The following is a 13,888-nucleotide window of genomic DNA, read 5'->3' as shown; positions in this document are numbered from 1 at the left end:
TTTTTCACCTATAATTTTGAGCATGACAATTGCATATTTTAGTTGCTTATTTATTCATTAGGACCAGGAACAAAGGCCTGTAGGGTGACATCCCAGTCCTGTAAAGCAGCAGAACTATTTTAATGGCAAAGCTTTCCCTGTTATTAACAGTTTAGGGTGGGAAATGCCCTCCAAGACTTGATCTAAAAGCAGAACTTCCCTTCCTTAAATCAGGAATTCCAACCAGAACACGTTAGCCCCCAGAGGCAGGTGCAGGTCAGTCAGACATTAACCCAGCAATGCTTCACTCATTTTCTGCAGACTCTGATATATTCTGGCACTGCCATTGCTTTAGCGCAGTGAGTCCAGTGAGTACAAGTGGCAAAACCAGCCTATATTGCAGTTATTGTTTAATACTTGGAGAATAATAAAAACACTATTCCCACTTGATAACTTTTCCCTGTCACCTGACATTAAAAGTCCCAGGGCCCTGGTTTTCAGCCACTCACAGAGGATGTGGTTTGTGTGCCTTTGCATTCTGACTCGTGAGTTTTCTGTGAACTGCATTATTCATAGCAATAAGATTAATGAAAGTAATTTAAAACAACTGGAAAACTGGTTATTTGAAGAACAGACTTTAAAGGCTGATCTCAGAGCAGCAGAAAAGTTGGGGCAACAGTGCCCAGAGTCAAGGCAGTAAAGGCAGAATTTAACTCCTGAAAGGCCATTTATTCATAGCTGCATTTCTTTTTCCTCTAAATCCATATGATGTTGGTCATAGTCTAGTCCAAGCTTGTCAGTATTTCTTTGTCTCATGAATTCTTTAATTTGGATTAATGCTATGCATTGCTGCCAGCACAGGAGATAATAATGACATTGTTAATGTACGCAGAAAACAGAATTTAGGCAAAAAAGGAAGTTTTACTGGTCTGTCTGTTTCCACTTTATCACATTACCAGGCTGTTAAAGGTTGCCCTAAGCAGTAGATACTCCAGTTCTAATTGAATCACTAGAAGCAGTATCACATAAATTCTTTCGCTCCTATTATCCCTTATTTGATAAAAATAAGACCAAAAGAAAAGGAGAAAGAAGTGAAAGAACAAATTCATTGTGTAGATGTGGGACAGCTAGGAGTTGAAAAGACTGAAGAGGAAGAAATTATATTAGGGAATATAAATTAGTTTATTATTTCTCAGGAACTGCCTGGGAAACAGAGAATGGGATGCTATGAAACTTCAGAATACTAGATAGAATAGATACTATACTAGAATAGATATTATGAAACTTATAGAAACTTTACATCAGTTTTATCTCTCTATGACAGCAAAAGTGTTTGAGTTTTAAATGATTTTCTAAAAATAGAGAAAAAAGCCACCTGCCAGAGCAAAAGCCACAGTCAGAATTAGATCAAGAATTTAATTGGTAGAATGAAACCCACCAGAAATCTCCTGAACTTGAGCTTTTCACTGGACCCTGATGATAACAGGAACACTTCTTGATAAACCAAAACAGACATAAAATCCAAATGTCTCTTGTGGCTGAAAATCAAATCTATTACTAGATTTTGACTGTTCAGAGTTCAGTTCACTTCGGAAAGCTGTCCTGACGACCTCAAAGTAATCAGTCATTCCATATATATACATTTAAGTAGTCCAGAGTACAGGAAAATGAGTGATGAAGGCACATGCAGAGTTCACCTTCACTCTGCTGAAGTTCTGTCTCAAACCCTGATTCAGCCTCATCCAGGGAAGGATTTCACAATTCCTGCCCCAACCAGTCAGAAATCATTAACTCTTTGCTCATGAATACTTCTCTGCTGTGAGCTCTATTTTAAACTTGTCTGCATTAGGATTATTTTTAGTTCTGTTTTATTTCTGTGGAGAGTAAAAGAAGCAGAACATTTTATCTCCTGTTCATAAAGGAGATATAAATCATCCCATTCTAAAAAGGTGGAGCACTTTTACCTCTGGTTCTTTTGCAACCAATTTGATCTAGACTAAAACAGAGGCCTCATCCTGCTCCTAAACTGGCTTTCCTTATCTAACTCAGAGCATCATAATCATTCAGCAATCTGTTTGAAGCAGAAGAAAAGAGGTTCTTTTTCTACTCTAATTATTGCTCTGCTGTAGAAAATGGGAGAATTAATACAGAAAGGCAGGAGCAGCCTTATATTTGAATAATCCACTTGCAAAGAGATCAGCTGTCATTCCTCACTCCCCATCCCTGGAACTGATGGGCCTTAGGGTCCCCTCCAACCCAAACAATTCCAGGATTCCAGGAGTCTGTGTCCCAGCTCACTGCAGCCCCCACAACCCAAACAATTCCAGGATTCCAGGAGTCTGTGTCCCAGCTCACTGCTGCCCCACAACCCAAGCAATTCCAGGATTCCAGGGGTCTGTGTCCCAGCTCACTGCAGCCCCCACAACCCAAACAATTCCAGGATTCCAGGAGTCTGAGTCCCAGCTCACTGCAGCCCCACAAACCAAACAATTCCAGGGGTCTGTGTCCCAGCTCACTGCAGCACATCCCTCAGGCTCAGTGTTTGTCTGGGCATTGCTCCCATCTGCTCCTACAGGCATTGAAGTGACACCAGGAAATTACTCTGGACATTCAAAAGGGAGCTCTTTGCTGAACTTGGAGCTACAGAGCCTCAGCCTGACCAATAAATATCAATCATGTCAGATTCATGAAAAAATTTCATTCTCCATTGAGTGTGACTGGAATAATTAATCTGGCCTTCTGTGCTTTCAAACTGAGGCTAATCAATGACTTATTGCCATCAACAATAGAAAATCATCTTGTGGCAGCCAGTGCCCACATCAGAGATAAATTCTGAAATTTAAATTTGTTTTTATTTTGACATTGATTGCACTTAAGCATGCTAATTATCAGAATAATGGTGGTTTTTTTTTTTTTTTCCCCACATAAAAGAAGGCAGAGAGTATCAAGATTTGTGTGTGTGGGGAAACTCTAGAAGAAGCAAAAACCATTTGATAGAATGCACAATTTTTTCAGAAAAATTACTGAAGTAGAGGGCTTCCTTTATATAATTATAAAATTATTGTTGGTATGACTGATTTAATTTGAATAGCATTCCCTGGGGAAATATACTGTGCTATCAACTTGAAATGATGATGATTATTTGGCCTTCAGCAGCACTGGGATAAGTCAGCAGTAGAGCTGGATGGCAGCATGCCCACAGCTACACCTAATGAAATGAAACACATCTGTGGCTCTGACAGGAGGAAACACCAGGGAAGGAGCTCATCTCAGGGCTCTGATTCCACACCTGATGCCAACACAGTCTCCAGGCACTCACAGGCAATACCCCAAGGTCCTTACTCAGCTTTTACTCAGAACTGAAGGAATTTTGATCACAGAGTGAAAACCAAGAGGGGTGGATGTTATGCTAAAAAAGTATTAATATGAAAAGGTGGCTGACTCTTTGCCTTCTTCAGTTTGGCAGAAGATGCTGAGAGGGGTGAGCTGGACTGCAGGAGCATGAGGTGGCCCTCAGTAAATAATTCCTCCTTACAGAAATGGTCAAATATGAAAACTGATATTTTTGTGATAAGTTAAATGGAGTGGAGCTTCATCAAGCTGGCAATAACTGCTTTATTTCGAGCAGAGGTCAGCAGGGTAATTTTAGACCCTGTAATATTTGTGGGGGAAACCTCTGACATGAGAGGGGAAAAGCCCCAGAGAACAGGCTCTTGGAGAACCTCTGCTCCCCTGAAAAAGCCCTCTGCGGCCACTGAGGACAATATGGGTTTTAAATTGCATGGAGAGTCTCCACAGAATTTCTCTGCTGCTCCTGACTGACCATCTCACAAGCAGATGAAAAGCAAACCTCTGCCCCTGTGAGCTCTGCTGGCGCTCTGGTGAGGGACATCAAAGCAGGGAAGGGAAGAGAGGGAGGATGCATCCAAATGGTGTTTGAGACAAAGGAGCAGCCTGCCTGAGGTCAGAGATGGAAGGAAAAAGCCTGACAGATGAAGCAAAAGGAATCTCTAAACATATGTTGTGCAGGAATACACAATTTGCCATCCTCTCCATGGAGATTGGGCTGGACTCTGCTTTCACAATTCCCTTGGGCTGCAATAGTGAGGAGCTGCCTGTGCAGAGGCTCTGCACCATTGCTGCCCTTGTGTCTGTTCATGGCAGCAAACTGGGGAGCAGCACAGCCCCCTCTTCACTCTGTCTCTGTACAATGCAGGTTCTTCACAGGGAAAGGAAATCATGCCAGAAAAAGGAAATCATGCCAGAAAAAGTAAATAGCTTGCTTTCTATGTAAAAACAGAATAATGTTCTGACCACAGTAAGCAGTTTTTCCTCCCTCCATGCAAGGCAAAAGAGGTCTGTGCAGAAATAATCCCCTCTGTCATAGGATAAAAGCCATACACAGTCTAAGAATGACTTAAGCTTCCTGGGGACCTTACCCTGGGACACAAAATGATGTATTCAATCTCTACTGGACCTGTGCTGTGCCCATTTTCCCTGGGGCTCCCAGGAAACATCCAGACCCAATACATCAGCTGCTTATTGTTCAGCTTTTCCATTTTCAGAAATCTGGTTCCCAGTTATCCCTTCCTGGAATGAGGAACTGCTAAGACACACACTGTGAAGCACAAAATATAATTGGGGTGGGAAGAGCAATCCGATTAAAACGAGAAATCTGCCTGAGCAGCAGCAAAAGCCAAGAAATAAAGAAAATTATAAAAAAGGTGAAAACCTAAATAATTCTCGTCAAATCACTTTTATTTTTCTGTAATCCCTTGATTCCAATAGCACCAAACCAAGAAAAACACCTTTTGCAATATTCTTCTACTTGGAAAGGGGGTAAAACCAGTGCAGTATTAATAATAAGCATTTTATTAACTTGACAGAGGCCCATAAATGTTTCTGAGAACACACAAAAACCAGATAAAATATACCATCTGTCCTCAAGTTCTGCAGAAGCTGGTGCCAGCAGTTCAGGCAAAGGTGGGCGTAGTACAGTTCCCATTGGCAAGGAAACTCTGCAGAGAAAACTGAAAAAAGAATGTTTTATTGGAGGTAATGAGAAGTATGAAGTAGCAAGTATTTCTTATTTCTTTTCCAGGAGAAGGGAATAATAAAAAAGCTTTGAAGGCAGAAGTTGGGGAAGGATTAAGTAGGGAGGATCAGAATTTCTCCAGAAAGTTCTTACCTATAGCTGATATAAACAGGCATATCATTGAATCTGCTGGAGTAAAAACCTATAGAACTACAGAGATTCACAAAGGTGTGACATTTTAAACCTTTGCTCATTGTTCATACCTGGCTGAAGTGCAATCCTGTTTTCTGCACGACCTGTGCATCCTTGTGCAGTCCCAAGGACAGCAGTGCTGTTCCCAGCAAGGGACAAAGGGCACAGCACATAATGCAGGTGTGGCTCAGCATTGGCTCAGCCTCCCTCAGAAATGGCAGGAATATCCTGAAATATCTGAGGGAAAATCCAACAGCATCCTTAATTCTCCAGAGAAATACTGATGATGTATTTCCTTGACTTGTCAAATTGGCAGGTTTTGACTGTGGCTGTTCCACAAATCCACAGGTTAAAAAGGTACAAAATAAGCTCAAAGGTTTGGTCACCAAAATGCCAAGCCCAGTTGTGACAGGCTGTATGAACTGCACTTGTGCACTTATGTAGCCTAGGGCAACACCTCACTCTGCTCAGGTGAGATTTCCCTGACCCAACATTCCTCTTTTCATATGAGTAAAACATTTCAAAGGATCTTGTGAGCTTGTGCTCTCTTTGCTACAGAGGATTCTGGAAGACTTTCCATTGATACAATGTTTGGAGTTAAATAGAATCTTTAATGCAATATTAGACTGATTTAGGTATTTTTAACACATTTATTTAGCTTGATGTAGTGCCATTTCTAGACTTTGTTTTCAAAAATTCCTCTCAAGGCAATTTATTTTATTTTAAAGGACATAGTAACACTGCTGTGGAGGAAAAAATGTAGATAGTTTTCTTACTATGAACTGTTTTCAACTGCAAATTTAAGGATATATTTATAATGGCTTATACTCTTAGGAAGTGAAAGCTTGGCTAAAATATAAAATCCTTTTAAGCAGCTTGGCTTTTATAGCATGCTACAAATTCATGAAGAAAGGAATACAGGAGGGTTGTAAAATTTCATGCCTGACACTTGTGTGTTATCTTTGGGAATCCAGCCTGAATAAGGAAGGCATAAAAGGAAGATATAAACTTGCATAGCTCCAATGTACTGTCATAAATCAGAAATTCTGGACTGAAGGAAACTCAGATCAATAAGACAGGTGTCTCAGCACTTGACATGTGTCCATATAAACCAGTTTATTATTTCAGATGTTGTATTTATTGTGAAGAACACAATTTGGGATTAAAAATAAATTCAATAGTACATACATGGTGATCAGTAACATTCATATGCATGACTAGATATAGACAGAAAAGATAATTAAGATTTAGCTCTTCTATTTATAGAACAAAAATGAAGCAGACTAATTGTCTCTAAATGTGAAGGTTGCAGTGAGCACAGGGTGATATTAGTTGCTAGTGCAAGAAGATATAACTCATTAGAAAGATTTGTTCTTTTTCAATAAAAATAATATGTGAGATACAAGAACAAAGAACTGATAAAACAAAAGGACAGAAGCTACAATGCGGGAAGTGAAGAACAAAAAAATATGTTCTAAGCCACTGGGACATGTATTTTTGCTAAAGAAGTAAATGAAAATGATTGAAGAAATAAAAAAAATCTATCGAGAGCCAAGACAAAATAACAGGAGTTTTGGTAATACAAGTGTTTTTTCTTTAAATGAACTACTTGCAATAAAACTATGAGCCTTTTTTTCATTGCAAAGCAATGCAACAGCCACCATTATTTCACAGCTGTTGAGGTACTCTGTAATGTTCAGTCCACTTTTCACTGTTGATAATTAAGGATATTTAAAGGAACACATTCTGAGAGTAGCAGCTATTCTGAAAGAAAAGTGTAAAGAAATTTAATTGCCAATTTCCTCAAATTTCTTATTATTATATTTGTAATCAGATAAAATTAAATTATTTTAATAACTCAATTTACATTTCAAAACATTAAAATTGTAGAGTAGAGCTTTTTCAGTCTGATATTAGGATTAGCTCTTTGAAATACCCTTGGGGAAAACTTGTAGGCTTTTTTTTTAGTATGGCACAGTCATATCCAGTTTTCTATAGCACAGTCAGGAAAAGATGTGGCAAAAATACCTCAAGATATTTCAGAATGGAGAGATTAAACTGTTTCCTACTTTTAATTGATTTACAAAGAGCTATAGAACGGCAGTGAAAACTCCCTCTTGCAACTCGTTCTGAGTGTCTCTACTTTCAATTCTTTTTCAAGGAGGGCTGTGCTGGGTTGAGAGAGGGCATCCCCCTCTGACAATTCATGGCTTCTCTTCAGAGAAGTTTCCTTCCTCAAATATGACTGTTTTGCATACCACAGAAGTCTCATTTGGATTTTTTTGCCACTCGGTTACAAACTTGACATGAATATCACTGATCAGCCAGAATGAAAGTGCTGGATTTATGTGCTGAGGTTAATAAGGGTGATTTTAGTGTGAACTTGCAGCTGGGGAGGGAAAGGTGGGCAGAGCAATCTACCACTGATTGTTTAACACCTGCTAACAGAGACAAACAGCCTCCAGGTTAGATGTAACTCAGAAAACATATTAGATGTGGCTATGAAGTGATACATCAACAGTAATTTCCTCATTCAGATGCAAAACACAAAAAAAATTGAAATGCACCATTAATATTCCTTGCTCTAGTGAGCTGACCTTCTGCACATTGGTGACACAGTTCATACACAGAAAGGAGATGCACTGAACTGGAATCAGTCAATGCTGCTGGAATGAGGAAGGTTTTGCTGACTTCCAGCTACAGACACGCACAAGAAACTGCAGTGGGAAATTTGTTCCAGCCTTCCATCTAACCATGACTTGGGAGGGAAAAAAAACCATGCTGTTTCCAGCTCCAAATTCTTTTATTCCCCTCCAGCTCTCTTTGATATTCACAGAGCTCCTTCTTCATTTAAACCTCCACACACAAACTGCAAGCCACCCCTTCTTGTTTCCGAGTGCAATTAGGGAATATAACAACTGCTCCTCCTTGGCACCAGGGCAAGATGTATGAAGGCATTAGCACTCACTGATTAAAAGACATTAAGAAATATACACAAACTCTGCAAATGTTTGAAATGCAAACTTCAGTTAAGAACTAGATTTCATGGAGTGTATTTTAAACAGCTTGAACTGAAAGTCAAGATTCGATAGCACTGAGCAGTGAGGTATTGAGGGTCTGGATCCCAGTTCTGCAGAATGAACCATCCTGCAGTAAGAAAGTGACTGTAGGCAAGAGAAAAATCTATTGTGCGATTTTCTGTTATTTTAATGAACATAGGTCATCTTTAGCTAAATGACTTCTCTGAAATCAATGGAGTCCCTCTGGCTCTGGTCTATTAACATCAGAAATAGTCAGTATGTAATATTTGACCAGTAGTAGGTCTGGAGTGCTGCCCATCCACCTAAATTCTGGAAGCAAGTTTTTAAAGCTTTTCTGAATCTCTAGAAATTAAAAGCAGTTTATAGCGTTCTGTAGAACACTAAATCTACAAGATGAAAACAATTGCAAGGAATAGCAGTTGCTGTTTCATCTTCAGCTCTTAACACTGCATTTTTAGCATAATGGTTGAGAAGTAAAATATAAAGTATTTATGAACTCCAGTTTTAAGTACTAATAGTTCTAAGACCTCTCAAAACCCGACATGACTCTCAAAGCAAATATGTATGGGGAGACTCAGCTTCTATAAATCAGTGTAGACCCTCCACTAACTCCTGGAGAAATCCTTGAAGGAATCAACAGGACTTCTAAGAATGAACAACTCATCACCAAATGAAGTTGTGCATTACAATTTTTCAGACCTGGAAGCCAGGATCTATTAAATAAAAGAGGGCAGATCTGGAGTAACTCACAGTTAATCAGACAGGTGAGTTATATGATACTTCCCTCTTCTCAAGAAGTAAATGTTAATTTCTGCATACATGAAATGCATCCTGCATGAGCACGAAGAGCCCATTAAAGTGAATAACAGCAGCCAGAGACAGATATAGGGGAAGGAGTTTCAGCAGCCAAAAACATATTTCAGGTTTTAAATCTGTGTTAGGAACCCAATTTAAATCTCTCTTCTTGCTTTAAAGACCTTAAGATTCCCACCTTCAACCATTGCCCTGATCTCTGGTTTGACATTCCATCCAGGGAAGGTGGTGGAAAATCAGAAATAACTTGGATAATATCTCCTGAGCCTTCTGACTCCCTATGTTCCTACAGCCCATAATAAGTGTTTCACATGTTTGCTCTTTCTCTCTCTTAAGACCCTGCTATCTGAAAAATCCATTCCATAACACTTTATTTCACTTTATCAACCAATCCTGCAAACAGGAAAAATTCTCTTCTCTGTCTTTATTTCTCTGATGAATGGTGAAATTATAAAGCAGCAGAAATTATAAAGAGTCCTAAAGCTCTTAGATTTCTCCAAAAATTAAACCAGGGCTCAGGTATTTTCTTACTGAAGCTGGGGTTCATGCCTCAAGATACATGCAGCTCTATTTGGGGATTTGAGAAAACAACATGTACTGAAATGTACTGTAGAATGTGCAGAAAGGAATTTTACTGCACCCACCACCCTCTTACACATTAGTAACCCTGCATTTTATTATAGCAAGTTTATATTATAAAAACAACATTTATTTCAAAAAATTCAAAAACCCAAGTTATATAATACAGTGAAATTATTTCAAGCATTTAAGTAACAACCTAATTAGTTTAGTTTAGAATTGGAAATCAGAGATTCAATTAATATTCACATTTTCAGATCTTAATTTCTGCTAAACTAAGGGCATTAATAGCTTTTCCTTCCTGCAGTATACAGCTTAACATCCCTAAACATTTCTGTATCAATTACTAAATCTAAATTAGATGTTTATTGGAGTTATTTACTTCTCAGCATTCTAGAGCATGGCCACAGTCCATGACTCACAAGCTAAGTTTTGAAGGTTCCTTACGGTACAATGACTATTAATTATATGTAAAAGGTTTGAAAATGAGTGAGCAGTTTAAAAAGACTTTGGATACAACTTAATTTTACCTATTAGCAGCAGAACAAATCGGACGAGGAAACGTACAGAAGATAAATTGCACTGATGTTGCTGACAATTTAAAATGGCTAACATGTGCTAAGGAAATTATTCTCATAAATTTCTTTCACAAGTCAAGCTTGGATGTAAGAGAATGAAAGGAGCAGACTAAGCAAAACTGATAACTTCATACAGGACAACCTCTGTTGGTCAGTTTAACTCAAGAATTGTGTATGTATGTGTATGTATCCTTTAAAATTATTATCCTTTAAAATTATTTTTCCTTACTGTGTTTTCACTGGGGTTTAAATCACTTTCCAGTAACTAAGAAGTTTCTCTCTCAGTGTATAAGAGGAAGGGTCACCAGGAGCTTCAGTGCAGTACAAGGCAAAGACAAACAAGTTCTCAGTTCCATTATTACACATAACATTTTACAGAGATGCACATTGATCACAATAACATGTGGCAAATAACAAACACCTTTTGCCCCGTGGGTAAATTGCACATAAACCACCAAGATGTTAAATTCATAATTATTTTTACCATATTTGGTATCAACTTTTACCACTAAACCCACTTTTACCACTAGTTTACCTGCTAACTTCTAATGCCTGCTGAAATTTGTGGACTACAGGAATCTCACATTCCTCACCAGACTTTGGTAAACTCTTCTAGTTTTAAAAAAAGAGCATTTATTATTTAATTTTGAGCATCTCTCCCTGTGCCTCATGCCCTACTTAATGTGGTGATTGCTGGGATGATCAACATCAGCCACCAATACTGAGAGGGCATAACACTGTGAATATATCAAAGGAAACATCATTTTGCAGAGCTATAATTTTGAAGTCTAGCCTTTAATTTCAGAAAAAGATCTTGCAGTAATGAAGCCATCTCTGCAGGTTACACTGTTTACAAGCTGAAATTTCTATAATAAAGTAAATAATTGCCCATGAGTGACAGTGCTTAGATTCATAATGATAGTACACAGAACATATTTTCTGTTTGTCCATGCTCGAAATTTCCAAAATATCTTAAAACTTTAATTTGATCCCATGTGAATTTTCATTTTAATTTCCATTAGAACTCCTTTGTACTGGCCCCAGAAACACCCAGTCCAGCCCAGAGAACCTGTTGGATATCAGAGCCCTCAGCCCACCCTTCAGGGCAGCCCTCACACAGATTTTCCAGATTTTCTGGCATCTCCCCAGGACAGGTCACCCAGCAGGGGACTCAGCCCAGCCATCTGAGCTGCTGCTACAGGTGAACATCCATCTTCTATTTTCTTTCAACAGGCTGAGTCAGTGAATCCTTTGCAGAGCAACAAAAAGCAGTACAAGTATTAATAAACTTTGTTACTTACAGTGTAGAATTCAGCTTGAGGGATCCCAGTCTTTTAAAGTAACTGAAAAGTTAAAAAAAGTAATAAATTTTAAAAGCCTCTCTCTCTCTCTGCATTGTTAAAGACTGCATTGAATTGCGAACCCAAAATAATCAAGGAAGTGGACTTTGATCTCAAAAATCCTGAAATTAGCCCAGATCACTGCTTTTGTACTTGCAAGCTCAGTAAGGAAATGACCTGAGAGGAAGAGAGTTTCTGAAAAGGCTTTATTGGCTATGCCAACAGCAGGGGCTTGCAGCCAAAGGCCTCATGTTATAAATTTCAGGATTTCTAAGCAAAGCACAGGGCCTGATAACACGGTAGCAGGACAAATTTTTTTTTGACATAAAGTTTTGAGGTAAAGTCCTTAACAGAATTTTCTGGAAATCTCCTCCAGATTTACAATGTTGTGGAATATAACTCTATTTTCCTTAGAGATTTACTGCATGGGGTTAATTGCATAGCTTAAGTTGAAATGACTGTAGGAGGATGTCAGAGAGAGACAGAATTGAAAGGAAAATGAGATAGATTTTTTTTTAATTTTGGAGAAATCCTGGTTAAAAGCTTCAGGAGAGATCTGACAAGGAAGACTTTCTCAAAGTCACATTTCCTGCAATTCAGCACAGAGGCCACTGCCTGAAGAATGCAGAAATGCAGGTGCTAAAGACAACAGGAAAAGTTATTCTTAAAAAGGAAGGAAGTTCTGAGCAGCAAAGAGTAATAAGTTACATTTCCAGGTGACTGTTCAGGCTTCTGAGCTTTCCTACTGTTTCTGATCAGGTGCTGCATACCTGGCCTCAAAAAACAATTGCCTGCTTTCCTGTAACTTCCAAATACCAAAATGGGGCATGAAAGTAGCTCTAACAGTGTCTTTAAAAAAGACTGTAAATATGGACAATTAGAAGAACACTGCTGTGGAAACAACCGGAGACCATTAGGGAATTATCTACAGTTTCCCATGTAGGTCTGCTGACTGTAAAAGAAAATTGAACAATGTTTTATTTCAAGATTTACCCTGAAGTGATACAACTTTAATTAAAAGACTTCTATGGACACCAATTGTAAACTAGCTGCTCTTGCAACCGAAAACTGTAAAGAACTTAAATGAAAATGAAATATTTTCTATGTGGCCACCAATATCTAAAACTTATCAAGATATTTTTAAAGTTTTCTACTACTATGCACTTAAAATGAGCATAAGCCACTGTGGCTTATGAGATATATAGTACTTATAAGGAAAAGACAAAGATCACATAGTGTAAGCTTTGATGCTATGAAATAATTTGCAGAACAACTGGTACCTTTAATCCTGGTGTGGGTGGGCACTGCTCTGTGACCAAACCCAGGAGAATGGAGCCCCATCCCTGCTGTGGTTTGCTCACCAAGGATGTGTGTGGAGCACCTCTCCTAAGGGAAGCAGTAGAAATTTAATGTTGATTGCCCTGTTGGTGCTCTGGAGAAGATGATCAGTGCAGATAATCAGCACTAGTGCAGCTCAGATCCAGCTGAGCCAAATGCCCTCCAGGACACGCCTCTGGTTTGGGCTGGAGATGGGGCACAGTGAGGGAGGTGCTACCCACAATTAGAGATACTCCAAAACTTCCCAGCTCTGCAAAGGTGCTGCTTGCTCCATCCACACTCCTGATGTGTTTGATCCTCAGCCTTGGTGTGTGAGCTGATGGTGCAGCCAAGTGCAAACACCAATAATTTTCACTGGAGCAAAGCACTGGCGTTTGCCTCCTCCTGCCAGCCTGGTGGAGACGAGATGCAGAAATCTGGGACATTTATCCAAACTTAAAGAAAATCATGACCATCCCTTCCTGCTTTGATAAAGTACATTAGGTCATTATGTGCCTAAAATCGTATGGGGAGCAACAGCAATGAGAGGAAAGAACAAGCTGCTGAAATGCTAAGCTTGGCTGAGTCAGACAGGTTCCCTGGTAACAAAAGCAGTTACATTTATAAATATGCTGCAGCCCCCACAATATGGATTATTTCTCATTGTTTTTTTAAAAATGACTTCTTTAAAAATACAGATTTAAAAAAAAAAAAAAAGTACTTTTGCCAAGATATATAAGGAATTATTTTCTGCTCCTCTTTGCACACTGAATTATCCCAGGACTATTGACTCTGAGAAATGAATTTCTCACTGTGACTATAAAGGGAGCAAAATCTCCTTACAACCATTAAAATGAAGATATCTAGCTTCTACTCTCACCTTTAGGTTCCTTTTAAACTAAGCATTTCTAACAAAACTATTCTGCTCAGGAGCACTGCTGAGCAGTCTCATCTCAGTGCAGGTAACAAGGCTGTGCCCCTGGAGGACAGAGACAGCAGGAGGATAGAAATGTT

The 13,888-nt window shown here is 38.9% G+C and overlaps 2 long non-coding RNA genes across 5 annotated transcripts in view; both read right to left on the bottom strand.

The window, feature by feature from the left end:
* LOC310917867 overlaps positions 1-1,702 on the bottom strand; it is a 41,956-nt gene extending 40,254 nt beyond the window's left edge. For all 4 annotated transcript variants that reach the window (XR_014591505.1, XR_014591506.1, XR_014591507.1 and 1 more), the window contains exon 1: positions 1,418-1,702. This is a non-coding gene — a long non-coding RNA (uncharacterized lncRNA). The remainder of the gene's footprint in view (positions 1-1,417) is intronic.
* A 3,196-nt stretch (positions 1,703-4,898) lies between these two features.
* LOC310917869 overlaps positions 4,899-13,888 on the bottom strand; it is a 72,368-nt gene continuing 63,378 nt past the window's right edge. Inside the window, exons 4-5 of the long non-coding RNA XR_014591510.1 lie at positions 11,519-11,560; positions 4,899-5,009 (exon numbers count right to left, since the gene is read on the bottom strand). This is a non-coding gene — a long non-coding RNA (uncharacterized lncRNA). The remainder of the gene's footprint in view (positions 5,010-11,518; positions 11,561-13,888) is intronic.

Source organism: Zosterops lateralis (genome assembly GCF_965231275.1).
Source record: "Zosterops lateralis genome assembly, chromosome: 21".
NCBI lineage: Eukaryota > Metazoa > Chordata > Aves > Passeriformes > Zosteropidae > Zosterops > Zosterops lateralis.
Note: the sequence above shows the minus strand (reverse complement) of the source record. Positions and strands in the feature narration are given on the sequence as shown.